We start from the raw sequence: 15,115 nt of genomic DNA, 5'->3' as shown, positions 1-15,115 counted from the left end.
CCAGTTACCACACTTCTCTTTGAACAGGTGCTTTGCAATGCACAGGCAATAGAAGTCATCTTGATGAGGTACAGTGGTGATGTTTTGCTTCTGGGCATCTTCCAACATGTCCTGTAATTGGAAGGCACTTCTGAGTGTAGGCAGAGCATGCAGAGAAACTTATAACAACTACTGAATGTACAGAAGGTGGTCTTGGAAGCAACCTGAAGCAAAGTAATTCAGGAGCTTTTCTTTACTATAAGTGCAGGGCTGGGGGCTGTATTGCTTTATGAAGTATATTCAGAGGGACTTCACTTGGCTTCATTTTTGAAGTATGACAACTCTTTAAAGCTTTGCACAGCCATAACATATACTGTATAATTCTCTAAAAGTATTGTTTTGTTTCATGGTTTGTTGTAATTCTATCATGCCCAGAGACTCTTTGATAAAGAATGGCTTGTGAATATTTTGTTAACAGCCTTAGATAATGATAATGGCTTTTGAAAGGGGTTGATAAGTTCATTGAGGGTGTGCCTACCAACTATTACAATAATTAACTTGAAAGTTTTAGAAATAATATACTAATTATTGCAGGTTAACACTTAGAAGAACTTGGAAGGATCTTAGGCTAAATGAACTATTGGTTTGATTCAGTAGGCCAATATATGAGAATTCCAATACTCTCATATTTCATTGCTCACATATAGTCCAGATATATAGGTGAGCATTATTCTTATAACTATGAAGTCCAAAAGGATTCTTCAGCCTCCATTTACCTGGAAAATAGAGACCTTATAGCCTAGAACATTATTCCATACCAAGGTATCACTTTCACATATAATCCATGACTATACTTATTTATGTTTATCCTATATTAAGGTTAGTTTAGGATATTGTATGCTTTTGCTTATTCAAAGTCAAGTTGTAGTCCAAACTGCATAGGCAAAGTAGATCACCATAGGTATTATCTTTCTCAATGCCATGATTTTACACTTCTTAGGGGATCAAAGAATACAAATTAAACCTTGTTATTCTTGTAATTATAAACCCTGCCTATTACTTTATGCAAATTCACTGATATTTAATAGGAAGAAAAATATTTGGAGAACATATGACCAATGCTAAATTGTTTTTCTTTTATGATGGTCTGAACGTTTGTGAGATTAGTGCAAGTGTTAATTTGTATTACTAATGAAAATCATTCCTATTTTATACTACTCCTAATTTATATTACCCCTGATAATAATCAGGGTTTTTTTACATGTAGGAGAAAACCTTTTGCTCCAAGAACTACAACTCCCAAAATTACTTGCAAAGATAATGAAGTCTTTAAAACATATGAGTGACCACTTAGTCTTCAACTAAATACAGTATTTGCTATACGAAAATGACAAAGATCAAATATTTAGGCAATCAATGGTGCTGTAAATCCTCACTGTGAGGCCTACTGGCTTTCATACACATTCATCTTCAGCCGGACTAAACTGAATGGCTGTAATCGAAGCTATTAATAGCACAGTACAATTTCTGTAGGATTACAGATTGATTTAAAATGTATATTGCACAATGTATTCATTATGACTGCAGAATACCAAAATGTTCATTCTGTTCCTAGCTATTAGAATTACTTTAAAATCCAGCTACAGTTCTAAGGATAAAACAGCAAATTCTTTAGTTTATTATAAGGATTCCTTTGTTATGAAAATACATTATCCCAAATTTAATTTGTAACATACTGAGTTCCAAACAGACAGAGGTCAGTTTCAGTATGATGATATTGTCCATCTGCAGCTAGATAAAAAAAAAATCTTTAAAAGAGCATAAATACATGACCATGTGTCTGTCTGCCCCCTTTTGGTTGTGTTGATTTGTGTTGAATAATATTTTCTGACTATTAGTATATCCTTTTTAACAGCATATTAAATTCTTTTCAGTATTCTCAATTTTATATGTTTCTGTGGTTGTCATTAAAGAAGTACCTGATGACACTTTCCTACCATTTTCAGATGGAAACCTTAAAAATCTGTAGTATGAGCCATGATGTGTGCTTAGCATATGTTATAAAGAAACTTCCTCCAAATGCCTAGGAATCATCATCATCATCATCATCATCATCATCATCATCATCATCATTCCTCCTCCTCCTCCTCCTCCTCCTCCTCCTCTTCTTGTGCCTCCAATCATTATTAAAAGTTGCCCACTGCTGCTTTAACTATTATCTTCTGGCCTTAATACACTATGTTTCATTTGATTGAAACTTGAACCAAACTCTGTATCCTTATTGTCACATTTAGAATAATGTTTATTATGTTAATAAAATATTATAATACTAAAAGAAATGTAATCACAGAAAATATATGCAAACATGTTTGTGATATCTTTGTGGTGATTTCATTTTTTTTTTACTATTTCGTATTACATCAATTATGTAATACATGGTCAGGGTGAAGTATAATAAGAATGTTTTTAATCTCCAAGGTCCCAGGTAAAATAGGACTAAACACCATCATAATGTACTAAAGACAGGATGTACAGACCTCTTTCATGATGAGTGACATTAGAACTAAATAATGTATCCTACTGAGCTCAACCCCCATCCAGATGTTAGAGGGCAACCCCCCCCCAATATTCCTTGTTGTAAAACCAACATTAACCCTAAAAATATCACACAAAACTGAAGGAATGTTTATATGCATGCATAAGTAAGATTACTTGTGTCAGAGAAAGCCTGTAAATATTTATACTTGTGCATGGGGCATCAAGGATGTGGGAAACAAAAAAGATTTGTGTGTAAGGGAGGAATAAGGGAAAGTTGGAGAGAGAAAGAGAAAGGGTTTTAGCTGTATATGAAAAGGGAAGAGAAAGAAAAAGTAAAAGAAAGAATATATGTACATTTTAAAGAAAAAAGTATAGGGAAAGGGAAGGAGGGGTATGAGAGAGATCACATGTGCGATAGTTTACGTAGACAAGTGAGGACATTTGTGAAAGGGAGAAACATGAAGAGAAAAAGATAAAGTGGTCTATAAAGTTGCAAAAAGAATAGTGTGCAAGAGAATGTGTGTGACAGAGGTCCAAGAAGGAAAGAAACAGTGCATGAGACAGACAGTAAGGCTATATGTACGTAAAAGAGAAAAAAAAATGTATATATTTGAGACAGAAGAAAGAAATACATGAAAGGAAAAATAGATGTCTGTGAGCAAGATATGTATGTGAAACAAGAGTATGGATCTGTAAGGGAAAGAAGAAAAGTATGTCTAAAGAAGAGCAAAAATGAAACATGGTTGAGCATGGTAATGTCAGGTTTGAATGAGAAAATGTTTGGTTGCACTAAATATGCCTCCTACTAATTTTGTACTAATTTTGTAATTTTGAACTACTAGATCTGGATTGTAAAACTTTGGATAGTGACTAGTTGGCAGCAAAAAGGTACAGAGGGGGGCAAAAAAGCCTCCCTGACAGGTTTGTATCATACATTGAATAAAAAAGTAACCATATGGGTTGGGTCTGCGCAGCACATTAAGCCAAAAAGCAAAACCAAGAAACTAACCAAAGTATAAATTATTCAAATTCAATATGTTGCGCAGATGCAGCTACTAACTCTTTCATGACTTGGTAAAGTATCCTATGGGAATATAGCCAATATGTGTGTGTGTGTGTGTGTGTGTGTGTGTAAAAGAATTGGGAGAAGATAGTTCTTGAATGAGAGAACATGGATGAGTAAAGGAGGGAGATAAAACATAAAATAAATGTTCATTTGTTTTAATCTTATTTATCTTTGGGCCTTTCCATTGGCAAAATATGTATCCTCTCAGTACTTTCTCCTGTAAAAGTGCTTTTTGGCTGAAAAAAGATTCATATTCCTGTCCTATAATGCAAAGTTTAATTTTATGTATTTTAACATTTTGCAGTTTTAAAAAAAATACCTTAAATATATTTTGAAAAGAAATAGGTTCAGAAAGCTTTAGTTTAACTAAACAAAAAGTAATGATCTATTTAAGAAACCATTATAACATTTTGCAGCAAACAGACTTCAGTTTAACAAAGGTTGGCATCAGATAAAAAATGTATTCTGGTCACATCTTTCATTCACATGTGGCATCAGAAAGGGTGGAATGTTGTCAAGCTCTTGAACATGAAAATTAAAATACTGTGTTATCATCTGAAATATGTATGTGCCATGTCTTTTTAAAATAAAATTCTAAAAAACAAATGTTATTTATTTATTTAAAAGACTTATATGCCTGCCCATCTTACAACTCTGGGTAGCTCACAACAGCAATAAAAAACAGTATCAGATAAAAACAATGTGCAGCCAACACCACTATCTTCAGGCTCCAACATAACCCAATCCCAGCCCTTGGGAGAAGACCCTGTTCTTAACCACCTTTCAGAAGAAGTAAGAATATGGGCTTGCTAGATCTCAGAGGGAAGAGTGTTCCACAGGGCAGGGGCTGCTATGGGAAAAGCATGCTTCCTAGGTCCCACTAGATGGCAACATTTAAGAGAAGGGACCTGGAGTATGCTGACTGTGGAGTCCTTGGGGTCCTCTGAGCTTGGTTCTTTTCTTGCAAACATTTCATTACCCGACTAGGTAACATCTTCAGTGCTAAAATGGGATGGGGTTTGCTCTCTATTTATACACTGTGGCCTGCTTTGCCAGTGCTGGTGGGGATGGGGGGTTTGTTCCGCTCCTCTGGTAGTTCCTTGATTAGAATACTGTATGTTTACTGCTTAATTGTGTGCCTGGTGGTAACCTTTGCTTATCTGGGTGATGATTGCTGGTGAGGCGATCTTCTGGGCTTTTGTCTCTTTTGAATAGTATGTAGATACTGTTTATCTCTATCTGCCCATTTTAGTACTGGTATGTTTATAGATCATTTGTTAAATATGCATAAATTCTTGGCTCTGTCCCTAGAATTCAGACATTATTAAAATTGTTGCCTTTTTTGTCATAATATTTTAAAGTTTAAATATTAAAGTTTTACATATATAAAAGGTAATACAGACAAACAAAAAGAAAAAGGAGAGAGAAAGAAGAAAAAAGAGAAGAAAGAAATATAAAAGGTGACTTCTCCCTCCCTTCAAACAAGTATATACATTAACAGTAACTTAATACCTTCTATAATATTACAGAAAAAAGTCCTTTTCATCCCATTTCTCATCCCTAAACAATAACCAAATTATAAAAAAGTATTAGTCTAATTAGCAAAAGCATTAAGAGTACCAGTGATAATATACTATATATATTAAGCTTAAACAAATAAATCTATTTTGCATTTTAAGTTCTGATTTTTTTTCTGAGAAATGAAACATAAAAGATCTCTCATAAGCATAAGAAAGACCAATAATAATATGTGTATTTTAAACTAAACTAAATAAATAACTTTTACAGGTGTGAATCATCATCTTACAGTCCTAGTCAGAAAAAGAAAATTCAATATTAACAACCCAGGATCAAAACTTATACAATATAACCCTGATCCAATAAATCCACTTTAAATTTCTTTCTCTTTTTAAAAGGCTGAATCTTCAATCTCTTCCCCAAATAAAACCCCAGATAGTAATCTCTTATCATTCTGTCCCTGTCTATTTTCAGAAAAGGTTTCAGAAATTTAGTGTTTTCCTTCTGGGGGTCCAAAGTAGGAAAGTTCTCTTCTCATCCATTGCAAGCTCTTTCTGCATATCATTTTCATAATCAAGCGATTTTAAGTCCATCTTCAGATCCTCAACACCTTTTTCAATATCTTCCCTGTCTCTCTGATAGTCTAGCATTTCTTTAAAGTCCATTTTAGAATCCTTATTCAAATCGTCTTCAGCTTCTGTTTTATCCAAATGAAGTCTTTTCTTCTTCTATAACCTTTGTTAGATGCAATTTTATAAATAATTCCTGGACACACTGATCCCAAACAGCTAGAAATTCTTCTATGAAAAGGGAATGTTCCTCCATTATGTTAAGATTTTTGTTTTCTTTTAATTGCTCTCTGGTTCCCTCTAGTTAACCTTCAAAGCCCAGTCTTATCATATGTTTATTTTCAGAACCAGTACTTTCCCAGGACAGATTTTCTTAGAGTTAAATCCAAGATTACTTGCTGTATTTTCTTAAAAGTTTAAAACAATCCATTAAAAACCTATTTCAAACCTATTTGGCCTCTTAACTGTCCCCAATCAACATTTTTAATTCCCTTTCGCTATTTCCAAAAGGTAAAATATTTCTTTTTGATCTTTAAATTTACTTTAATCTTCTTTTTTCCAAGATAGAAGGAAATTCTCCCAGTGTGCAGCAGCTTGTATTTCAGGAGGTTTTTAATTCCAAGTAAATCACAAATAGGCAGTTTCCGATGTTAATTAAAAGAGGAAGTGAAAGCAAATCTAGTGTCCCTTTGGAGTCTCTGCACTGCAGCTTGGGCTTGCTGTTTCCCTTGACTCCCAGAGCATTCAACCTGCTGGAGATGGCTTTAAATTGCAATCTCTTCACAGGGAGCCTCTGTAAGGAGTACCTGTGGGTGATCCAGTTATCTCTTTCATCCAATCACCAGATGTTCTGTTTACCATGGGCATCATCTCCACAAAAAACAGAGCCATTTTCAATCTGCCCTTGCTACCCCAGAAGTCAAAAAAAAAAAAAAAAAAGTTGACTTTTGAGCTTGGTGGCTGGGTAAAAGTAGCTCTTGAAAGGGAAATCAATAGTTTTCTGTTTTGTTTTCAAAGGAACACACAGTATTTTTGAGCAACATACATATGAATGCATTTGCTTTCTCCATTACTAGTATCATATGCCTGAGATTGTTGTAGGATTAAACTGAAATCATCTATTCTGCACTCCTTTCATTGACTTTAAATCCTGTACTCAGGACCACATAGTTGGGGGCAGGGGCCATTTGGCCTGGGTCTCTAGTTCAAAGAGGCTTCAAACTTGACACTTGCTCTGTGTGTGTGTTTGTGTGCATGTATGTGTGTTCAGATTATGCTCATTTTATTCTTTGGTCTCACTTTATTGTTTTCCTTAAGAGGCAGCTTGGTTTTATTTTCATGTGTCATCATACAGCTAGGCTTAAAAAGGGAAGAGGTTTAACTGATCGGTGCTGACACTATGCATGATTCATATACAGCCTTTCAGTAGTTTTAATGTGGAGTTCTTGGGGTTCTCTGAGCTCGGTTGTTTTCTTGTAGACATTTCATTACCTAGCCAGGTAATGAAATGTCTGCAAGAAAACAACCGAGCTCAGAGAACCCCAAGGACTCCACAGTGCAACCCTGAGCTACATATATTCTCTTCTACTGATAATAGTTTTAATACGTGTTTAAAAGATACAAATTCATACAGCAAAGGGAACTAATGCACTTAGTCAGCACAATTCCAGTATTCCAAAAGAAAATTATCGACTTTGGGCTACTTCCGTGCATCTATAAAACATATACTTGAAACCTGACTACTTCATATGTTTTCATGTCATTTCATTTCAGCATCTTTTACAGATTCAGCACTTAATCTCACCTATGCAAAAAGACATTAGTCAATTAAATTGTGTGGTACCCTTGGGTATAAAGCAAATATTCTCATTTCACAGCCAGGAAATTTGTCTTTTGGAGCTAAGCATTCTCAGAAGGGGAGGGGAGGATAAGTGAATGTCTGACAGTGACTCACATTTCAAGCAGGACTCAGAATCTGCATCTCTTGCTGCCTTTATTTCTAATTAAATGGTGTTTTGCCTGGAGATAGGATTTAAAATACCACAAAAAATGTCATATGATTTTGATAGTTCTCAGCTACATGCTATTTTGGTAAACACAGCTTTAAAAATATGTTCAATATAATGTTTGAGCTGATTTCACATCTCTTCAAGATGGGGGTTAGTAAATATGATGACAGATCACAAATAAAATCTGATTACATGTTGACACCACAATATAAATATGAGATCAATATAGAATAAGAAGAAATCAGGCCCTGAGCTTTTATAATTGGATGTAAAGTGGACTACTCATAAACAACAACAACAAAATCTCCATATAGATGCTATGGAGGATTACCCTAGCAGAAAAAAAGATAGAGAGAGAGAGAGAGAGATTTACAGAGAGTTACAAAGTTTCCTATTCACTGGAAATTTTTCAGCACTTGTGGATTTCAATTTTGGCAACAGACTAAACCAGTAAAATTTGGTTTCTGCCATTCTTAATGTCCATGAGCAAAATTGGCTTCTAAATTGTGTAGAACAAGATTCAGGAACTAAAATAAACTATTGTTCCATATGCATAATAATTTATGTTGAGAAGTATTTTATTGTAAGTAATGTAGATTTCCGCTTTTACTACATACACAAACATTTCTTTTGAGAATTCCAACTTTATAACTTGTAAATATTTTTATTTTACAAGAATGCTCATAGAATTCCATTTTGTGAAAGTATAGCTGCATACAATAGTGTGTATACCCTGGTCAAAGTGTATGTTTCAGAGAGTCCTTGACTAAACCAAGACTGACACAACCTTTACATGATACAAAATTAAATATGACATCTATCTGCAGATTAGAATGCATACATTCTTATTGTTGTATTGCTGAAATATCCAGCCTATTTTCAGGTTCAATTTCTTTTTTGAAAATGCATGTCAAAGAAATATTACAAAGTACTGACTAGAAGGATATCCAAATTTTTAAACCTGCTATAGATTCTGGTTTCTTATTCTGAATTTGTAAACAACTGCAGTAGTACATTGGCATTCAAATTTATAGAAAATGTTGGGTTTAACTTTGTGCCATGTAAGGTTGTCAGCTTTTGTTCATTCAGGGATTCACTGAAGCAGAGTTTAACAGGGGACCCAACACTATATAGATTTTTTTTCACTGTACATTTATTCCGATCCATTCATCCATCTATCCATCCATTTATTTATTGGATTTAGAAAGCTGCCCAATTCCATAAGGTTCTTGTTCCAAAGATATATGAAACTTTGTGAGGTGATAGTGTCACATATATACATTTTGAGTTTATTTTAGTTTAGTCTCAGTGATTGAATTATTTTTAATGATAAAAGCATTTTTTTAATTCAAGGGAATGTAAAGAAAAAAGGATTGTTATAGCAAACTTGTCATAATGCTATATTATTACTGTATTGCTCAGATACCACTATTGTTAATAAAATGATTATTGCAGGATTTTTAAAAAATCAATAAAGTTGCCAGTAAAAGTTGAAAAAGGAAAGCAAAGTTAGGATTGGAAAAGCCAATAATAAATAACACAACCCTGAAACCATCAATATGCTTTTCAAACAAAAGTGCACACTGTGTGCTTGAGACCATGCCCGTGTCTACCTTCTGTCAATCACACACATTCTTTTATTAGTCTAAGACAGAAAATAAACAACAAGACTGACAGTTTTGTGTCCTTTGGCATTTTTATGTCACCACCACAAAAGGAAGAGGGTATTATGTCATCAGTCAAGTCTGTCAAGTTTGGTTCGGCTGCTGTTTGTCTTTAAAAGTTCTGTCTATCTATTTATTTACTTATCTTATTTACAAGCTAATATTTATTATATATTGTTAATTCCAGATAGTTACTGCAAACATTAGTCTTCTAAAGTTGTTTGACAAGGTGTATAGAAGCTAGGCCTAAAAAGATGATAGAGTGATAGGCAGTGAATTCATTGGATTATTAACAACAGACTTTCCAGTACACACACACACATCCAGCACACACACCCCTAAAATGTATTGCTGAGATTTAAAAAGCCAAGATAATTGGGAGTATTTTTGTTATAACTGAAGGGTACTTTTGCCATGGAAACAATAAGTTCCCAGCCTTACAGTTCTATAATTCTGTTCCATACCCAAGATTTAAAAAAATAAAAATCATTTTTCAAGCTTAAAATCTCTACCTCTGCTTTAAGAAATGAATTGATCACAGTGTTGGCAGTGTTCTGCATAAAGTGCATACTTCATTGGGATGACTTTTTGTTGTTGTTTTGGCTTGGTTATTTCAAATTACTATAAAATTACTATCTGGAGACATGTTCATTTTCTAAACTTCTGTGTCTGGTTTTGATGGGTTTATTCACTGTATCATGGTGTTGTCAGAACCAAAATATTTTTGCTATCTTTAAAGTTTGATGAAACACTACCAAAGGTTGCTGTCTTAAATAAATCTGTGTTTGTTTTGTAGATAATAGTTAAGTAACAGTAACATAGGCAGTTTCTATAATTTTGTTATTGTAAACAGTGACTTTACAATAACAAAATTATAGAAACTGCCCATGTCTTTTTTCCTAGTAAAAGTACACCTTCTTGCTTCTGTTCATTCTAAGTTCTTCCTTGCCATAGGGGGGAAAAATGATTCCTCCTAATACCGTTCACTGATTAGAATCCCATTTTAATACATTTCCTCTCATTTGATTTATAAAGTTCATGGAAGCCCCAAATACCCATTAAACAGCCACATTAAATTTTTCAGTTTCCTAACTCTGAGGTGGATGAGTAGATTATTAGTCACCTCTAATAGCATCCAAGTCCTGCTGTGCTGCCTCACTGTAGTGAGGTGCGGTGTTTTCCTGGGAGGGATGAGTGAAGAACGCTAGAAGTGTATGCTACTAGTGTAAATTTCCAGCAGGGTCACCCGGGGCGTGAAGCTTATCCTTGCTCCCAGCCACAGAAAACGAGCACCAACAATAGAAACCATAATACAGGAAAATGCTGCAGGCAGATGTTCATTTTAGTGACAATGACAAAGGCATCAATTCATACAACACAGGAAAAGGCAATGGTAAACCACTCCTGTATTTTTACCAAGAAAACCACACGAGTAGAAAATATAAAATGCTACTGAGGAAAAGCTGAGGAGCTTTCAGAGTACTAATTGTGTTTATTACATGGATAGACCAAAGCCTTCATGGCTTCTAATTAATAATAATAATAAAAAAGTTTATTACAGTCATAGACCAATACAACTAAAAATGCACATAACATGTCTACTTAAATATCTTAGATATAATGATATCAAGTAAAATCTATATCATAAGTATAATTTGGCCACCTAAATGTTATTTATACATGAAGTCAAACAGCCTATCCTATAGTGTTATTTATTACACTACATAATTATTACTCCTTAAATTATAATATCCTACCATTATTAATCGTTAGCTAAAATAAGGTGATGATAAAATGATAATATCTAAAATTGAAATGTGTTGGTGATATTTCTGTCTGTTTTTTCATGATCACCTACTTAGTCCACCGGTACCAAATCGATTCCACTCAGCAAGGCCCCCTGACTCTCAAAGTAGTATTTTCAGGTCTCTTTGGGAACTGTTAATGCAAACTAAAATACTAGTTGGCTATAATCCATTACTCCAAAACCTTTCAGCAGCTTCCTATCCGATGTTGACGGATCTTTATTGCTGCCGCGCAGAACCTGGCTACCTGCGCTGTAACGTAAGGCCGGTCATCCATGAGAAGCATTTGAAGATAATCTGATTCTTGACAGCCAGGCTGCTTGCTGATCAGGGGGGTGAGCAATTTACTCCATGGGACTTGGTAAAAGATACAGCGGAGGAGAACATGGCCCATGTCTTCTACTTCCTTGGCATCACAAGGGCAAAGTCTTGCAGCTAATGGAATTTTTTTGTATTTGCCATCTAGCACCGCTGAAGGAAGAACATGGCAACGGGCTAGAGAGAATGCTTTCCGCTGACTGGGGAGCTCAAGCTGCGCTAGATATCTGGCAGCAATGACTGTATACTTGCTACATGGCGGGGACAAAAAGGATGGAACCTTCCCTAAATCTGCTTGACATTCAGTATCCTCTGTCCTTTGCTTTATGGCCATTCTTGCCTACTCATAATCCATTGCTAGAATCCCAGCCGAAGAATAGTCTAACTTAGAGAGGTTGAGCTCGATATCCTTTTTCCACAAGGATTGAAATTTATCTTGAAGGATAAGTGGAGCTAGGCCCTGCGGGTAGTGCTTTATTTTTAGCCAAAAATTCAGCGAAGCTAGGCGCACTTTCGACTCGACCTTTATCGTGCCTGTTTCCAAGCGTAATTGTGCATTGGAGACACATCTGGACATTTGCAGGACCGCCCTGATGAATTTAGCTTGGACTCTTTCCAAGTATGCCACACTTGAAGCTGGAGAGCCAACAACAGACACATAGAGAAGTTGGGCTAGCGCCCTTGCCTGGAAAAGTTTGAGAGCTGCTGGGACAAAATACCCCCCTTTACTTCGAAAAAATTTTAGAATGGCATTAGCAGAACAAAGACCTAAATCAGCTGCATATTCACAATGAGCTCTCCTTGATCCAGAGGAATGCATAATTATGCCTAAGTATTTGAAACTATTCACTTGTTCTATTCTATGACCGTTGATAGTCCAGACGTGTTGTTTTGGTCTTTTGGAAAAGGCCATAATTTTTGTTTTCTGATAGTTTATATCTAGAAGGTTGTTTGCACAGTACTGGACCAAAGTTCTCAGAGCTCTTCTTAGACCAATCGGTGTCCTAGAAAGGACAACTGCGTCATCTGCATAAAGCAGCAGGGCAATGCTACGAACCCCTAATTTAGGTGGGTGAAAATCCGGGTGGTTTAGGTATCTCACCATGTCATTGATGTAAAAATTAAAGAGTAAGGGAGCCAAGATACATCCCTGTTTCACCCCCTTTTGCACTTTAATTGGTTTTGAAAGAAACCCTTGCCTATTACATTTGACCTTGAGGGTGGTATTAGTATGTAGCGCCCAAATTAGATAGAGAAGCCTACTGTCTATTGATGCAGCTTCCAGCTTCTCCCAAAGCTTGGTCCTGGAAACAGAGTCGAAGGCTGCCTTGAGGTCTATAAAGGCAGCATACAGTGATGTTATCTTGTTGCTGGAATACTTTTCTATCAGATGTTGAAGAACTTGACATTGTTCGATGGTATCTCGTCCCTCTCTGAATCCTGCCTGCTCATCTGCTATCAGATTCTTCTGGATCATCCAGTCCTTGAGTTTTTCCTGCAAGTGTCTAGCAAATAATTTGCTGATTGTGTTTAGTAATCTGATTGGCCTATAGTTTGTAGGGTCATCCCTCCTGCCTTTTTTAAAGATTGGGACTATAATAGCCAAGCCCCAATCCTCCGGGATTTGTCCTGTCTTATCAATGTAGGTAAAGAGAGATGCTAGCATAGGAGCCCACCATTCCATGAAATTTTTCAATGCTTCTGCTGGAATAAAATCCGCTCCCGGGGCCTTCCCTTTTCTTAGTTGACCAATCAACATCTTGATTTCAGCTGTTGAGACAGGCGGCCACTCGTTTAGGCCATCTTTCATTTGTATTTCCATCTCAGTGGAGGAATCTTCATATAGTCTCTGAAAGTGAAGTTCCCATATTTCTGGGGCTATGTGGGAGTCTAACATGGTAGAGGATCTCGCAGATTGATGGGAAAGTAGATGCCAGAACCAGGAAGAATTCTTCATCTTAGCAGCTTCAATAAGTCGTTGCCAGGTGGATTTCATATCATTTTTCTTTTTGTTAGCCAACAGTTTCTTATACTATTTTTTAATATTAAGAAGGTGTTCAAGAGACTTGGTGCTGGTGCTATTATTCTCTATTTCATTTTTATACTGATGGTAGGCCAGTGTAAGCATTTTCTTAATGTTAACACATTCTCTATCAAACCATGGCTTGGAAAAACTTGCCCCCCTTTTGGCCACTGAATTTGGGGTGCGAGTTATTATAGGTTGTAGTTTTTGTATTAATGTTTTATATACCCTGAAGGGGTCCTGCATGTTATCAGTTGACATAATGGATGCCCGAAGTGTTTGTAAATCTACGAGTGCTGACCTCATCTTATGGTCAAGAGAAGGAGATCATCTGCCACGACACTTGGCTTGGCCTTCTGGGACAATTCCAGGAATATAATGACTCACCAGAAGCTCCTGCATAGCTGGAGTCTCCAGCTGCAAACAGAGTGGAAGATGGTCATTTTCTGGATGTGGAAGTACCTCAAAGTTCTTCACCAGGTGTGTTAGATTTGAATTGACTAACATATAGTCAATAGTGCTTTTTCTGTACCCAGCAATAAAAGTGAGTTCACCTGGATAGTCATTTGTAATGGAGCCATTTAGGATGAGTAAATTAAATTTATTTGCCAACTTGGCGAGTCATATTCCAGCATAGTTAGATTTTTTATCTCTAGAGAGCCGCACCAACACGGTAGGGGGTAGATTAGGCACAACAGAAGGGGGATGCTGATGGAATTTAGAATATAGTGCATGGTTATCAGTGCCTAGCCTAGCATTGAAGTCACCCCCAAGAAGAACCATGGCATTAGGGAATTCCAAAAGAAGATTGCCAACATAATCCTCTAGTTCCAGCCAACTTATCACAGTTTCATTTTTTTTTTTTTTTTTTGCTTTGGAGAAAGATAAACATTAATAACTAACAAATGCATACTACCCATGTTCAAAAGTATTGCCATGGCCATTTGTTTAAGAGGGGAGATAGGTATAGGGGCAACTCTCAGGGCGGTGGAGATGAGAATTCCCAGACCGCCTTTTAGTCGCCCTGGGCCTTTACCTTCAGTTGCTTCCAATTTATATGATTGGAACCCATTAAATAGGAGATCATCAGCTATCCAGGTTTCCTGCAGCAGTAGAACATGCATGTCTGACAAAAACTCAAGATGGTTGAGGCCATTATTGCGATGCCAACCGGCTAAATTCCATGATATAATTTTTAAGGGGCTTTGCCTTGTACCAGTCCGCGTGCTGCTAAACCATCTGTGTTAAAGGACTTTCCCTGCCGGAGTCCTCTATCTGATCCATCTCATCAGTACATCTATCTTCTGCAAGTCCAGGATTGGGTGTATCAGAGGGTTGCTCATGAATCTGAGCCACTGTTAATATTTTTTTTCTAGTAGTTTCCTGTTGCTTCTGGAAGAAATTGAAGCTTGCACTATGCGTACTAGGGACTTCTGACTCCAATGTTATAACCGGCTTTTGTGTTTTGTGTATCTTTACAGCATCTTTATCAATGCTGATGGGAAGTTCCACTCCATCTGCACGTTTACTTTGATGTTCAAGAGGGGGGGGATTGACCTGCATTTTGCAGAGTTCTAGGTTTATAAGTGGCTTTGCTGCATGACATATTGACATCAAGGATCCCCT

The 15,115-nt window shown here is 36.2% G+C and overlaps 1 protein-coding gene across 3 annotated transcripts in view; it reads left to right on the top strand.

Annotated features, from left to right (window-relative positions):
• The window catches only part of CADM2 (cell adhesion molecule 2), a 468,972-nt gene that overhangs the window by 323,540 nt on the left and 130,317 nt on the right, over positions 1-15,115 (top strand). The gene's annotated exons all lie outside the window — the stretch shown is intronic.

The sequence above is a fragment of the Python bivittatus genome, unplaced genomic scaffold, assembly GCF_059951505.1.
Source record: "Python bivittatus isolate LINGU-HERP-01145 unplaced genomic scaffold, Pbiv_v1 ctg000350_np1212, whole genome shotgun sequence".
NCBI lineage: Eukaryota > Metazoa > Chordata > Lepidosauria > Squamata > Pythonidae > Python > Python bivittatus.
Note: the sequence above shows the minus strand (reverse complement) of the source record. Positions and strands in the feature narration are given on the sequence as shown.